The sequence below is a fragment of the Drosophila arizonae genome, chromosome X, assembly GCF_054131065.1.
Source record: "Drosophila arizonae isolate 15081-1271.41 chromosome X, UAZ_ARI_1.0, whole genome shotgun sequence".
NCBI classification, from domain to species: domain Eukaryota; kingdom Metazoa; phylum Arthropoda; class Insecta; order Diptera; family Drosophilidae; genus Drosophila; species Drosophila arizonae.
The window spans coordinates 30761584-30779248 of NC_142927.1; the positions used below are offsets into that span (position 1 = coordinate 30761584).

Consider the following 17665-nt stretch of genomic DNA (forward strand, 5'->3'; position numbering starts at 1 on the left):
GAAATTGACAGTTTGTCTTGCGAAATATAAAATAGCACCGTGTTGATAACATTTCTTGAAGAAACTATTCTTATTATGATTTTCTATTTACGAGCTGAACAATTATTAATTTTATAACTATTTTTTAATAATAGTATTATTAGTATTACAACCGAATTCCATTATATTAGGGGTAATATACTTTACGTCTCGAGAATAATTAACCAAAGTGTGGTTAATTAAGAATTACTTATGTGTATCTTGAAGGATTTAATGGAATCGGATTGGAATCATGTTGATCTATAAGTTCGATAGCTTTATCTAACCAAAATATCAATTTTGTGTGTTACATATCATGGTCGAATTGTATATCATCTCCTTATATTTTGCCTAAGATTTGTATATGTCGACTTAAAAGCGATAAATAATAAATTTAGTATGTGGAATCTTAAATGAGATGCATGAATTCGAAATATATTATTTTGTAGATCATTGATTGATCACTGTTGGCACGGAAAAGTTTAATTCGGTTCGATTCACGAATTTAGTTCACAGATGTTACACACCAGACTCGTATAGAATGAGACCGTGACTTAGGCCTGACCATAATTTGAATATAGTTAATGTCAAAAAACAAATTGGTTGAGACCGGCAACGTATTCCCTTCCATTATGGAACACTCCTGAGATCTGACAACAATGAACGCACAACCTACATATATATCGAAATACGTATCAATTTAAAATAGGTTATTAAATGTGGATCTGATGTACAATCATTAGGGCTATGAACCCTAACATCTAATATATATCTATATATACATATGGTAATATGTTTGCTTCTCTATTTGTTTTCAATATAAAATGTGTTCGATTCAATTAGAACCGAGTACGCCCGCATTTTATAAATAACTGGAATCCAGTCGATAACAAACAATAACAAATGGAGGAGGGAAAAGTTAATAAACATAACTGAATAGAGGAGAAATAGCTTTAAAATGTCGGAAGCAAAGACTCAATGCAAATGGGAAAATATACGTGCTAAGGGCTAGCTGGCCAGAGGGAGTGTAAACAAGACCCACACCTGAGTGGTTCAGGTACGGTAAGCGGCAGAGGTGTAGGGGCTAACGGCGGAGCGAGGAAGAGCAGAGGGAGCATTAAATTAGTCAGCCGCATTACGATACGTTTGGTAATTTCCCGGCAGCTACAACACAAACAACTTGTGTAATTAACTCTACACACACATGTGAGAAAGTAGACTCATTTCGATATACTCGGCTATATATATATGTACATATAGTAATAATAGTGCAATAATTGCGATGCTGATTCACAGCACTAGCAAGAAGAGGAAGAATAACTAAATATATTTCTATATATGGGTACAGATCTGAGTAAGACAGGTGCAGAGGTCGTGAGCGCAGGTAGGCGCCAGCCAGCTAGGTACTTAGGTGCCAAATGACATTGAGCAAGATGTCAGAGCTCGTTAAATGTCGGCATTTTCTCTGGGCAATAGCAGACAAAACTAGTTGAATATATCATTCTATGTGCATAAGTTTTATGACCGGCCAACAGATAATTGTGCACCCTTTGGCAACATAGATACACTGAAGGAAAACTTGAGTGTATCTATGGTGTAGACTGGGTGAAATTAGAGTGTACTGAATTCTCTTTTATTTACGTATAGCTGTTATTCATAAGAACATCAATAAGCTAATAAAAGCTAACATTCTGCTGGTAAAAGTTAAGAAAAGTATATGAAAGAGAAAAAATATATTGAACGAGAAAGCTCAACTGTAATAAATAAACTTTGTTAATTTCGAATTTGTTAATCTATTTTTGAGTTTCTCAAAGTTCAGCTGCATTTATTAACACTGTATTTACACTGAAAGAAAAGTTGGCTATACATAATATATAGGATTTATTATATTATATCTTTCAATTTCCTATTATTTTCTTTGGTTTTCTGCCAGTGTATCTGCATTACAATCATAAATCCTGCAGTATTCCGTATTCTGTTTCACGCTACAGCGTTGCATTTCTATGGATGCATGTTTTATGGCACTTTCACCTCACAATTGCTGGTCATAAAAACCAAAAGGCGATAAGCCACAGCCAAACATTTTTTTTTATTCTTGGAAGAAAAGCAATTGCAACTGCAACTGCAGTAGCAACCTCTGATGAGTGCATCTAAGAAAGTCAAGATAACATCAAATATTCAAAGAACCACAGGATGCAAGAGTGGCTGTACATAGGTATGAAATGCTTCTCTGTATTAGAATTTTAAACTCGGCTTATTTATATAAATTGGTATATGTATGTATTTTAAGAGCTATCAAAAATATGTTTAGTATTCTATTATAATAAATAATGATAATAATGTTAAAGGTTTTAGTAAAAAATGGATAGATAACAAATATTTCAGATTAATGATTGTAGAGAGTGGTACTTAAATAGTAGTAGTATATTTATTTGAGTAGTATATTTATTTATTTTTTCATTGAGATCAATTTTGTAAAAGTAATCCCCATTAAATATTATACTCTAAACCTTTCCTTCAATTCGCAAAAGACCTTAAAAGTAGTTTTTATTTATTTTTTAATAATTCTTTGAGCAACTTATATAACAATATCGCATGGGTTACTTTTTGTTGTATATTATTATTATTACTACCATTGTAGAACTGAAGATACACAAGATATTTGTGATATATCTTTCGAATAATCAACAATAATTGTTTCTTAAAGTCGATCAAGATCAACATCGAACTTAATTTATTTATTAACATTTATGTTTCGATTTTCTGAAAGTAAAGATAGATAATGAGTACTTATATTCTGATATAGATCATTGCCGTGTAGAGTTTTCATCAATTGTTCTCTATTCATCAATTGGACTCTAAGTGTTCTCACAAATAAATAACGGTCTCGAATAGAAACTGTTTGTTTAGTTTTTGCTTTTCTATAAATTACTAAATTACTAAATAGAGTATCGGTACAATAGTGCGGCTAATGATACAAATTAGTCAACAGAGAATTGAAGGAAAATGAAATAGAAATTGGAAAAACGGTGGAATGGATTTGAAAACTTCTTAACTGGGTTCGACTCGGTTCTACTTTGAGATCTTTCAGCTGCGATTTGTCACATGAGTGGCATGAATGGAACAGGACGAGTCACAGGTGCTGTTGACAGGTAGAGTCCAAATGCATATGTATGGGTAAACACGTGTATGTACACGTACAAAGATACATACATATATCAGACCCTGTGTCAAACTCTATTTCAATTGTGACGAAGCATTTGTCAGCCCACAAAGCAGACAGCATGACAAGTGGAATTTGGCTTGAAAGCATATCCTGTCTCTGCCTCAGGGCACTGAAGGAAGCCGGCGAGTGCAATCGCTCGTTTTCAATTGTTTTGCTCGAACATTAATATAAGTCAACTTGGCCAATTGCAGTGCATGTGGCCAGCAGTTCGTCAACTTGAGCTAGAGACAAAGCCAAACTCAAACAAAAACTCAGCAAACATTGGGTGCGGGCAGCCATATCTACGAGATAGTGTAAATAGCTACTCAGGATTTTTGGTAGCCTCAAATCCAGCACTTGGACTAAACTCATGAATAATCTACACATTTCATTGGGTTTCCTTTAGGCTTTAATGCACCAAACAAATTGGTAATTCAGGGTATAATGGTTTTGCGCGACTGCAGGACGTAGGCAGAAGGTGCCATGGCAGAAACCAAATCCCGTTGATCGAATACAACAGGATTTTGTGTATATATTGTATATATATATATATATATAGGCCACGCCTCCTTCTGCCTGTTACATACATTTAACAAAACCATTATACCCCGATTTCCCATAAAAAGCTATTCCACAATTCATTTTCCGCGGCTTGAATCAAATCTTCTTTGTTCATATTATGTGCTTAAATACATTGTTTGACATACTATACATATATTACTATATATAATTAATTGTTTCCTAGGCCCTTTGGTATGTATATTCAAGTCTTTCATTAAATTAATAAATATTATTCTTCCATTGCAATTGTAGATTAATATAGTTAAGCCTTTGACTCGAATGTTAAGTTTTTATATACGTAATGCTATTATACCTTTAATAAGTATCTAGGTCAAAGTATCGGCTGAAGTTGACCATTGTCTTAGGTCCGATTGCAAGCAATCATGTTTCCTCCGCTTTCGCAATAATGTGTATAAGCGCATGTGTATAAACATCTGTATGTGTTTATACATTTGGCGACAAGCGGAACAGTTAGCAGGAACAACTTAAGATGTTGAATCAACTCTATACTTTCTCTTCATACTCGCTCCCAAAGTAGGTGGAGTATATTCGTTTTGAACACAGGTACAGACAGGGAACGAGATAGGCCTGTATTGTTGTAACAGACTATTTTAGAACATTTACGTTTTATTTATATGTACGGTGCTATTAAAGGTGAGGTATTTAAATTTATAATAATATAATAATCATATATTAAAATGAAGAGCAACTACATATGTATTTACAAGTGTATCTACAAGTGAACGAGTATTATGTAGTCAGCAGTACCCGATTGTTCAGCTACAACTTGTTTAAGCTTTTTTGTAACATGGCTGTAATACATTAAAATTTTCACATGACTTGTCTAACGGCTAAGGCGAAAAATTCCGAATTCTCTGTTGCTATGCAAAGATTACCTTTTAAAGTTTCTAGCTTAATATACATATATATGTATATGAAGAAATATGGGAAGCTCTACAACAAAATCAGATAACATCACAGAAGCTAAAAATTAAAGTAATAATTTCATTATAAAATTATCAACAATAATATATCGAACTAGAATGTCTATATATTTGTACATATAATATATTTATTTATCTGTAATTTTTATCAGTGCAACTTAAACACCAAGAAAGTCTAACTCAATTGATCGCATTAGGATTCAGTTGCTGACATAAGTGGATAGCATAATAAGACTTCATTAATGGAGAGTCTTAAGAGATTCAAGATTCACTAAAATCGCTCGTCAACGTTAGTTGCTCTTTCTGGTTTACTAAATATAGCTTATTTTTCAGTATAATTGTTGTTCTGCTAGTATAAAATGTTCATTATTATTATAATATCTTATAGATGTATGTAATTGGCTTGAGAGTTTATGAAATCATTTTTTTTTGAAATGATTAATCGTAGTTGGAAATTAGCATATTTCGGTATGAATATAATTTCAAAAGATTCAATTGGGTTTATTCTCCCTGTATTATTTGCGCCATATAGATATTGGCTCGACGAGTCATTAATCATATCGACAGCCAGGGGCATTCAATGCGGAAAATGAGTGGAAATTATAGCTAGATAGAAATGCAAATAATACAAAGATAATTTCTTTTCTTTTTCTTTTGGGATTTGCTGTGGAAGTAAATTGAAAGCGTTTCGCTATTTAAATTTCAGTTGACTTTGGGCTTGAGGTGGGACTAACCAATGCTCACCCAGACAGCGATAGAATGAGAGTGAAAGCGAGGCTAAGAGTTTGTGTGTGCTCTGTGAGTATGAACTGAGCTGAGCTGACGTGGCTTTACTTGACTTGGCTCGCCTGGCTTGGCTTAGCTTAGTGTGGGCTGCTGCATCTGGGACAGTTTGGAAAGAATGAGAAACATTTTGGATACATCAGCGGCGGCGACCTAGCAACAACGCTGCTTGGATGCTCAGATGTGCCGATGCTGCCATGAGATCAGCGCGCCAAAAAATTTTCCACAACAAAGGTGCCAACAAAAAACGCGAAACTGAGCAACCAAAAAACTAAATAAATACGCAAAAGAAAAGAGAATGAGAGAGAGAGAGAGAGAGAGAGAGAGCAAAAGAGAAGTCAGAATAGTAAAACAGGAAAGAAATATATTGCTGTTTTTCATTATTTTTATTGTTTTTTTTCTTCTTTTTTTATTTTATGGCAACCCGAAATAGATTTGACCTATTTTCTAAAAAGCTACGCACGTTTCATTCCTTTTGATTTTTACTTCCTTTTGCTCCGCTACGTTTCACCCGGCCTTAGGCCGCGTTGTTGTTGCGCCTTTCGCATGTATTTTTTAATGGGCGTATTAAAACACTAAGATATCATAAATAAACAAAGTGTTGTATACTTCGAGACATATATTTATTTTTTTCAATGTTTTCTTTGAAAATATTTGAAAATATTTTTTCACCAATGCATATTTAGCTGCTGAGTTTGCTTAGGCATTGAAATAAGGTTTATTTTGAATACTACTTGAACATTTCTGTGTAAGGGTTGCTTTCTGTAGGGCACACTTAAGTCGACTTTAATTGAATTTCGAAGAAACACAAGAAAAGTACGCACGTATGCAAATGTACTGTGCTGTCGCATTTGGCTTTATACGTATCGGCTGAGGATACAGAAATAGCGCAACAATCACAACAAATGCAAAATCAAATAGATATAGATTTTAGATACGCAGATACGAAGGTATGTAGATATGCAAATGGCACACAAGTAAATCGGCAGATATATACATACACACATACATACATACAGAGATACTAAATAGATGCCGTTTTGTATAGACGCGCAGAAATAGCAAATGAATCGTATTTATAGCGCAGCAAATCGTTGCCTCTAATGTATCTATAAGATACACACTACGTACTCACACAGTTACATGCGCGCGCGCACAGTAATGTAATTAGGCAGGGCATTGCGTCGCTGGCTCAACCACCATCGTTCAGGGCAAGGTGCGGGTCCAGCTGGGAGCTCGCCTTGCCGTGCATAATTGTCCGGCTACTGTGCCTCTGCCTCATATTGTAAAGCTGAGGCAGATGCATGGCAAATTACCTTTGAACTGTTATTGGATATGTACCTATTATATAAAAATAACAAAACAGAGGAAAAATCCATTTGCCAGCCTCATTAGCCAGCGCATCTATGTACTTTTTGGCCCACACACGCCAGCACAGGCTCTAACTGCACGCAGTCTGCTGCCGCCTGTTGCTCTCCTGCCGTACATTTGACTACGCAGAGTGCGACAGTTGGCTAAATGCTGTATACGCACACAATCATATATCAATCTATCAAAAGGCTCCCAGCTGTTCAGATACAGATACAGATAGTTCGATGCAGAGAGACATTCATCAAATTTACGAGCATTCGTTGACACATTTAATGCTTTCTCCCTGTTCGTGGCGGTTGATGTGGTTGGATTTTGGACCAATGACAAATGCTTTGCCTAGGCGTAAAACAAATAAGAGCTCTAGGGTGCAATCGACTGCTTAAGGCTTCTCCAAGAAATAAAAATACACAGTTTTGCCAACATTGATTGTTTTTAGTCGGAGCCTCTCTTCGCAAGTAGTTTTTATAAATGTATAATAAAATATTTATTAAAAAATTCAAGTTTTATCTGCAATAGCAACTGAATGCTTTGAGTCCATATAGAATAAAATACTCCGATTATTTCGTAAACATGTATTAAGCACAAGCAGACAGCCCAGTGATCTTTTGATAAACATATGCCAACGGATCAATATTACTGCGGATGTGCACTAAGAGCTCTCATAGGCGCCATCGGATCAACTAAGCCGAATCAGCTTATTATTGTCTCTTCTCTTCTTAGTATAGTCGAGACTCCACTGTATATGAATTGATGATAAAAGCAACGCGGTAGATGCGTTTAGAAATAGAAAGAGAGATAAATTGATATACAGACATATCTATCTATATTTTACTCTTACATGAGTCATTACTCTACGCATCACACACTTATTGACTAGTTTATGAGACCCTCCTGAAAGTATATCAAATTCTAATAAAGTAAGCGCTCTGACTGTTGCCTTTAACTCGTTTCAACGATTTCAGTTTTATTGAGATAACTAAATAAGTTTTTCTGAAACATTTAAAAAATTTAGGTGAAGAAGTTAGGTAAATCAAAAGCATTTCGTCGGAATCTTATCACATTTGATAAATCATTCGAAATTAATGCGTTAGGCCGCATGTGTTGTTGGCAATAAAACTATAATATACAAATTGTAAAAACTTTAGAAATTAGGTTTGACAGCCACTTAAATGCCATATTAATAAAGTAGAACTAAAAAATAAATGACAACTTAAACAAGAGGCGGTATTCACACAGCCTGAATATGAGAATGCAAATTGAGATCATTTGGGCTATGGAAAAGAAATGATTGAAGGAATGCCAGTCAGCTAAATATAACTTTAAAGTCTTCAACTGATGCTTAAGTTGAAGTTTCGACATATGTATATCGGTATGTAATAAAGTGTAATTCTGTAATATATGTATGTTTATACTTATAGTGTAAGGATATTTGAATTAATCTCTTCTTCTTCATCTTATTCATTGTGTACTTAGAACATGTGAACAAGTTATAAGAAGTAATTGCGATCACTCAAGAGGTGCTTTAAAATGTGAATTTAGATCTGATTTATGAGCATTAGATACACCGCTGTTCAGTTCACATGGTCTGATTTATGGCATATCTATTCTTGAGTTTGGTAACAAAAAAAAAAAAAAAAAAAAAAAAAAAAAACAAAAAATAAATAATATGGAAAAAAATAAAAAACCAACAAGAACAGCCATCAACCGGTGATTTTCGGGCAAAAGTACGCAGAGTCCATGTTTGTGCGTATCTGAACAAGCATCTGAGCAAAAATTAGGCAATTAATTTATGGCTCGACTGCGTTAGTCATAACTTTCTAAACAGTTAGATAGGCCCATTAGCGACACACACATGTAGGCCTCGTGCATGTAGCTAACTATATCTCTGGCAGTTGAGGTATGTGCTCTACTTTTCAAAAGACATTATCTTGTTGCGACAGGTTATCCGAAAATGATACATATACCAAATGTATCTATCAGCGACCATGTTTGCTCAGATAAACATATTCATGTGAATAAACAGTTATATTTATATAGTATATATACATATTAAATAAACGTTAATTTACATGCGCACACACACATATAAATACATAAACAACGGCAGTTTGATTAATTTAAAACTAACTGTCATTTTATAAATTTTTTGTGTTTGGGAAGCTATGATACACATTTTCCCTGTGATGCCTATTGGTATTATTAAGTAAACGAGTAAGAAGGCTCCAGTCGAGACTGCTCGACTGGGAGATACCCTGAACCCTCTAAGCTGATATTCTAATCATTCTGGACTTTTTACACATACATATACACGCATCCACACGCACGTATATCACGCGCTCTGCTGACTGCGCAGTTAGCAGCGACTGCGCTTGGGCTGCGCTACAGTGTGGGAAATATTATGACAATTTATTAGTTGAATAATTTCTTTTGTAGTAAGACTATCATTACGAAACTTTCAGAGTGTGATCATATGGCTAAAATGTGTGTACATTCCAAAGCACACGTCTCTAGTATTTGAAATACCAATTGGTGGCGAAGGGGGCGTGGTATCCAAAATCTGTAAATTAAGAAATCTTTATATTCATCAAAAGCATATACACAGTAAATCTGAAGTCTCCAGTTCTAAAAGTGTTCAAATTAGGCTGAAAAAAAAACAAAATCGATTTTTCGATTATTCTCGATAAAAAAGTTATCGGGCGAGTTATCGAAAAATAAGATAAACTTGTACTGCGTATGGTATAGATGATATGCATGCCAAATGTTAGCTCTCTAGCTCTTATATCTTCTGAGATCGGCTTGTTCATACGGACGGACGGACAGACGGACAGGGATTTATCGGCTCAGCTTGTCGTGATGATCAAGAATAAATATACTTTATGGGCTCTGCGATAATTCTTTCTGCCTGTTACATACTTTTCACAAAACCATTATACCAGTCCCATTTTCAATGAGTTCAGGGTATAAAATAAAAAAAAAGAAGAAAACAATTCTAATATATTAGCTTAGTTCTCATCTATTATTTCTTTGATTTTGGCTTATATTTTTCTCTAATCCAGCTGTTTTTGCTCGAGGAAAAACGGCAACACTGCTTACAATATGTAGCCTGTCATCTCTATATGAACACATACAGCAACATGTCGAATCTGTGAAAGATTTCAAGAGCATCAAACACATCAAAGACATGGGCAATATTATAATAAGAAATAAAAAGCAAATAGCGGCAACGCGACCATTAACTTATTCCGCATGTACGTGTGAGTGTGTGTTCGCTCGTGCGTGGCTGTGTGTGTGTGTCTGTATGGCAAAGCTTCCGTGTTTGATAAGCTCAGCGCTGGCGCTAGCATCGACGCCAACATTGACGACACGACGCCACAATGACGACTTGGCAACATCAAACCTAGCCACGGTCACACATAGCATACATATACAGCTCGGGCATTAAAAAAAACTAGTCCCATAGCGCCCCACGTCCATGGCCATTCCCGGTTAAAGTTCCGTGCGCCGCCTTGTGCCCCGTCCTCCTTGAGCAAAATTTCGAAAATTGTTGTATTCTGCTTATCTAATTTAATTTCAGACTCTGCAACTTTTGAGCGATTGGCGTAAAAAATCAATTCAACAATGATCGACTAGCAGTTACGCCTTTAGTAAAGCCTCAGGAAATTTCATGTTCTCAACTGTATTTATTGATGGGGATAATCCAAGTTAACTTTGAATTGGAAATTGTGAATCTAGTTGAATTAATTGATAGATTAAAGGTTAAATTAGAATATGGACTACATAAATGTAGCTTATTGAAATATTTATTAAATAATATAATCAAATGCCATTTACCAAGATAGATCAAAAGTTTATAAGGAATATCAGCACATCGACTACATAAATGTAGTTTAAAGAATTATGTATGTACATTATAAGGAAAGATAGACAGATTGACTAATAGATTGTTACAACATTTCAAAAGTTGAGCATGTATGAACACGTAAAAGCTTTCGGCAAGGTCAGTGAAATTAACTTTATAAATGTTCAAATCGCAGTTTTATTGAACTCTTTGCAACAATCATTGTTTGGTTTAGTATTTATTTTGGTTCGTAGATTTCGAGTTTATTAATATTATTTTTGGGTTTTCGTTTTCTGCTATTAAATGAATGTTTTATGACTCTGTGCATGGACGTCTATTACGCACGCTCAACTAAACGGCATATTCGGCTAGATCAGGTGACGGGGTGGGTGGCAATGTCAGGTACGCTGATAACAAGTGGCGCCATCTACCGGCTGAGTAAGTTAGAAGCAGGAAGACAGCGAGATATATTTTGCCCAAAGTAAATTAAAGAGGAGATTTATGTTTCGTCTTGTTCACGCTCTGTATGTGTGTGTGTTTTTATTTTTGCTTGATGGAGCTAGATCGGAGTGGGGCAGCTAATTGACACTGGCAATGGCAGTTGATAAGATATTTCAGACACTCAGGCACTCAATGATGTAGATAAAGCGGAACACCGTGAAATGGCAAGGGATTGGCAGGTAGCTGAAATCTAGCTACTTACCACAGATTCTTGGAACTATATGATAAACTCTTCACTTTGTGAGCAGATGAATGGTTTTACATACATACATATGTGCGTGTATGTGTGGGAACGAGTTTCGAAATAGAAATACAAATGGTTCAGGTATGTGGAATGGGATGAGTGACAACAATTATGCGGCATGACATTGACAAAATGCCACTGCAAGAGCAGAGCAAAGTTGAAAGTCGCATAACCCAACGATCAATTTAGGTAGTTCTGCCATCTTGGCTATTGCGCACATATAAATCACAAATAAAAGAACAGCAGTCAACCAGGCCAATCTGTAAACAGCCGAGAATTACAACAGCATTGGGGGAAGTAAGCCGAGTATACCAGAGATACGCTGTATTCATTTTAATGTGAATATGCATACATTTGTGGTATTGATTACTGGAATGATTATCCAAAGGGAAGCCCGATAATGCATGGAAATATATGGCATTTGTTGTCTAGTGTTCCATTCCACTCATTTTTATAGATCAAATTTTGAAGGATCATCTATCTCCGGATGGTAAATGATATTGAAGATTATATATAAGCGATCGATGAGTTTCAAGGAACAATAATAAAATCATACACAGTACAAACAAGTATGATAGCTACAGTCGCAAGTGTGCAACTAAGAGATTCTCAACAAAGTGAACAACTATGCAATTTTATAAAGCTTCGGAGGCCTACATATGTACATATATACCAAATTTATCGACTATAATGAAATAGTCAAAGTAAGATATCGATTCCGTGAAAATAGAAATTGTTATCGATCTTCGGATAGAAAGGAAATCATGCGCCTGCTATAGTAGAATCTTCGCGTAGGAAGCTGATGAATATTTATCTCTATCATAGGTGTAGGCGAACGGATCGAATATGCAAGAATATACATAATTGATGAAGTCGATCACGCCGTTTTATATTACCTTTTCGCAATTTGACAAATAAAATTGGTTTAATAGTTAGTAAATGACATCAAACTAAATTTTAATGATATGGTGATCATAACCATGGCCTATAGTGATCTTCTTTGGGATGCGTTACACTTTTAACCATTAAAAAATTATTCAAATTGAATTGAATGACTCACAATGACAGCTAAATAAAAAGTAAAGCAAAGAAGTAAGAAAGCTCTAGAATGGACTGCTCGACTACGAGATCCCCGGAACCCTTCGAGCAATAGCTGTTTCAATCATTTTTCGCGTCTTTCTATTTACACGCACACACACACAAACACACATACACGCATACACACATACGCATACACACACACACGCATACACACACACATACACACACACACACACATAAGCACCCACGCCTAAGCACGCATGGGCTGCAGTGTGCGCTTTCTATGAGAACTTAATTGTTTGATAACTTTTCTTGTGGACATACGATATTCATGAAAGTTTCAGATTATAACATAAAAATGCATGCATGTGCTAAAGCGCAAGTTTTTAAATTTGAACAAAATCGAAATTGCATATAAATATACATTTAAAATTTGGAGACTGTAGCTCCAAAGATGTGGGGATATCATTTTATAACTGATTTTCGATTAGATTTTTTATCGATAAAAAAGAACGGGATGAGTTATCGATTTTTAGTGATAAACTCGATATCCGCGCTGTAAATACGGACATTTAAAAAAAGATTTGAAGTCTCTAGCTCCTATATCTTCTGAAATCGACGCGTTGAAACATTGACAGACCGACGGACGGACAGACAGACAGACAGACAGACGGACAGAGCTAAATCAACTCAGCTTGTCGCCCTGGTCAAGAATATATATACTTTATGGGATCTGCCACGCCTCCTTCTGCCTGTTACATACATTTCAACAAAAACATTATACACTGATTTCCCATTGAAAATGGGTTCAGGGTATAAAAATTAAATGTGAAGTTAATACGTTTGTTCCCCAGTTTTAATTCGAGCAGGGGAAAAGCTGAAGTTGAAGTTGCAAATGCTACAAGTTGGTGTTTCCAAATATGGCCAGGTAGGTCCATTACCATTTGTGGAGTATCTCAATAAATTTATATATAATCGAACTTCTCAGTAACTCTCTATCTCTCTTCCACTCTCTCTCTGTCTCGCTCTCTTCCTCTCTTTATATCTCTTTTTTTGACTAATCGCTATGCAGAAGCGCATCTATCGACGAATCATTGTCTATCATATGGCATGCTTATGTAAGTGGGAGTGCACATGTATGTGTGTATGTGTGTCCGGTTATTGGTAATTAGTCAAAGTGTTATGTTCATTGGGTTAACTCGGCAATAAAGGCCCCAGTGGTCAACCGTCGACCCAAACACGAAACGGAAGTTGTTCAATATGCGTGGCTCGTGGCCCGTGGCCCGGTCAACGACGCGTGTCTACAATGGAGGTACGAGTGCATGAAATTGACCAACGGTCACCACAAGAACCGGCTGCTGCTGCACTCGCCGATTAGTTGCTTAAAAACTATTTAGGCCCATTTGAGGGGGCCAACAGGTGTCTGCCGCATAGCCGAAACGTACATGATTATTGAAAAGCGCATTTAAAACCGGAGCGACTAGAATGCAATTTTCTATTATTGTCTATATTATTTATTATATATCCGGAACTCATTTTCAATGGGAAATCAGGGTAGAATGGGTTTGTTAAATGTACGTCTATCCGTCTGTCCGTATGCTTGAACGCGTCGGTCTCAGAAGATATACATAGGAGCTAGAGACTTGAATAATAAAATTGTATATCACGCGCATATATAGCTTTTCTTCAAACATCTTTGAAGCTAGGGTCGCAAAATGTAGACTCATAGAACTGTAAGGAGTTCTAAATTTTTAAAAACGTATATCAAATACTAGAGACTTGAGCTTTGGCTAATGCACGCATTTTAATGATACAATCACAATCTAAAAGTTTCATGAAGATAGTCCATCCACAAGAAATGTTATTAAACAATTCCCGTAGTAATCCCACACTACAGTTCATGAGTGCGTGTGTGTTTTTGTGTTTTTGTGTATTTATGTAAATGTGTTGTATCTTGTGTATGCAGGAAAGAAGCGAATAATTATTGAAATATCACTTGCTCGAAGAGCTTAGTAGTCGAGCAGTCTCGTCTAGAGCTTGTTTACTTGTTTTTTTTTGTTGACTTTATTAATCAAAAACTATGTATGTATATAAGTAGCTTACATGTGTATAGATATGTATGTTTACTACTTGGGCGGCGAATGTCTGAGCCTTGAGTTTGTATGCTATGGGTTAATTCTCAGATACGCAATCGTACTTTATAACTCAGTCGCACAACTAATTTAACTAACTCGCTTAGCCATCATTCGACTTTTATTGATGAACTCGGTTAACCAATTGGGTATTCGACGTGTCGACAGTTAGTTCACTATTAAACCAAATTATCCGAGCCCACAGGCAGGTTGGATAGCTTCTCATCGACAAGTTTGACATTCATATGTATGTATCCTCGTTTTACAACACGATCAGCTATTGGCACAGACATACATACGCATTTCTGAATGCCATATCTAAATTCAATTTAAGATTTGATTGCTAAGTATCAGAAACTTTTAAATTCTCTTTTTCTCTCTCTAGTTCTTCCAGGCATCAAACCTAAATCTATATATATAAAAGAAAGTTGTGTAAAAGTGAAGACCGCTTATAACTTGATTTGGGCTGAACCAATTTTCATGGTTTTTGATTTGTTGGATTTGTCTCCGCAACGAGTTTAGTATAGGGTCTTAAAAATACTGAAAAAATTTGCCGAATACTTGAAAAACGCGGTTTTTTCCCCAAATGTTCAAATTTTTTTTATACCCAGTAGGCTTGGTAACAGTGACAGTTTTGACAATAGTGTAGAAGTAAATAAACAAATGTAGTCAGTCAGTCTACGGTCTCCTGACCTCGAGCAGACCTGACTATTCAAAAAAAAAAAAAAAAAAAAAAAAAAAAAAAAAAAAAAAAAAAAAATTTCAAATCAAAAGGAAAAATATTTCAAATCAAAAATCTGCAAAAAATCAAAAGATTAAAACCTGACTGTTCAAAAAATAAATAAAAAATTAAAAATTCGAAATTAAAAAAAAAATAAGGTAATTATTAGAAAGTGTATTTTTGGCTATTTCAAATCAAAAATCTGCAAAAATTAAAAAAAAAATCAAAAGATTAAAACCTAACAATCAAAAATAAATAAAAAATTCAAAATTCAAAATTCGAAATTAAAAAAAAAAAAAGTTAATTATTAAAAATTGTATTTTTGGACTTTTACAAAAGCTAAATATCTCGAAAGTTCAGGTATTTGTTTGTCTCAAACATAAATTTGTGTAAATTATTTATATTTATATTTCTCGATTGTTTTATATGGTTTTGTGCGAGGGCAGTATTACTATTAATAAAAATGCCGCGTCCTAGAAGATCTAATCTTTCCCGGCGGACCCATAATGCAATTAGGCAACGGAATAGCGCGAGTCAATTATCTGACGAAGAGCGAGAAATCGCCCGAGAAAGGCTCCGCGTTAGTACCCAGGGAAGAAGGGCCTTAATTCGTGCTTCTCAAAGAGAGGCAGCCCGTGAAATGGCAATAAGAAATGGTTCAAGGATTGATTTGAATCGAGCAGCGTTTCGATATGATTGCACCATTGATTACAGCTTGAATCGTTTAGTTTGCATTGGTCCAATGGACGTTGTTTGCTAGCATTGTGGCGCATTGAAGTTTGCTGGTGAAACGCCCGGTTTGTGCTGCCTTAGTGGTAAAGTGACATTGCCATTAGCGGTCACCATAGCCATTGCGTTCCCTGCTTTATGGCGAAACACTAGAATCACGACATTTTCTAGCGAACACTCAAAAATACAATGCCTGTTTCCAAATGACATAATTTGGGGCGGAAAATATTGGAGACGGATATTTAAGGTAATTAACGTTAAAAATTTTATTTTCTATGACTGCCAAAAAAAAAATTTTGAATAATGTAGTTTGTTAGATTTCTGTAAATAGTGTTTGTAAATATAACTATAACTATGGCTTTGAATTTAAAGATTCAAGGCCAGATTTGCCATCGCATTGGATCATTGCAACCTATTGAAGATGCACAGCAAAAATTCTTGCAAATATACTTCATGGGCAATATGGAAGAACAACTTGACCGGCGTCAAGAAATGAACACAGCTATGAAAAGAGCAATTCTCCATGATTTGCATGCTTAGAAATTTAAACCAACCAAAACTGTGCAATGGAACGCGTTTGGTGATAAGAAAACTGATGAGCAATGTGATTCACGCGTTGATACTCAAAGGAAAATTTAAAGATGAGGAAGTTCTTATTCCTAGGATTCCGATGAGCTCAACAGATATGCCCTTTGAATTTAAACGAATTCAATTCCCGCTTCGTCTTGCCTTCGCCATGACGATCAACAAGTCACAGGGCCAATCTTTGACTATTTGTGGCCTCAATCTAGAAAATGCGTGTTTTTCTCATGGTCAATTGTACGTGGCATGCTCACGTGTTGGCAAACGATCCGCATTATTTGTTCTTGCACCCGACCAAAAAACGAAGAATGTCGTTTACAACAAGGTGCTTGAATGAAAATCCGATTAATAAATTTATCAGTGTATCCCAGCCTGAACAACATAGCTTTCAACAATTTTTTACCTAGAAATAATATAGAGGGCAATGCAACGTTTGCCGGGCCAGCTAGTAGTTTTATAAAAAATTCCAAACTGAAATTCTCTATAAATGAATTTTTATTTATTCTATTTATTCAAATTTCAGCTCTCTAGCTCTTATAACTTCTGAGACGACGACGCACTCATACGGATGGACGGACAGGGCTATATCAGCTCGTCGTGCTGATCAAGAATATATATAATTTATGGGGTCTGCGATGACTCCTTCTGCCGTTAAATACTTTTTCACAAAACCATTATACCCTGATTTCCCATTTTCAATGGGTTCAGAATATAAAAGTACGGTTATAGATATTAAGTGGTATATAATAAATATAGTCAATAGAATCACTTGTTTTCCACATATGGAGAATATCAAAAGAAAACATAGTTGAAAAACAAGTAAGGAAGTTCTATTCGAGACTACTCGGCTACGAGATCCCCTGAACCCTTGGAGCAATAGCCATTTCAATAATTTTTCGCGTCTTTCAGCTTAGACAAGAAACACGCACACCCACACACACACACCCACACACGCATACACACACACACACATACACACACACACACACACACAC

General features: G+C 35.6%; 1 long non-coding RNA gene across 1 annotated transcript; it reads left to right on the plus strand.

Moving 5' to 3' along the window:
- The first annotated feature begins 14708 nt into the window (after positions 1-14708).
- Positions 14709-17054, plus strand: LOC149268144 (uncharacterized). Its single transcript, XR_016271104.1, has 2 exons — positions 14709-16335; positions 16461-17054. It is a non-coding gene; the product is annotated as an uncharacterized LOC149268144 (long non-coding RNA).
- The last annotated feature ends 611 nt before the right edge of the window (positions 17055-17665 follow it).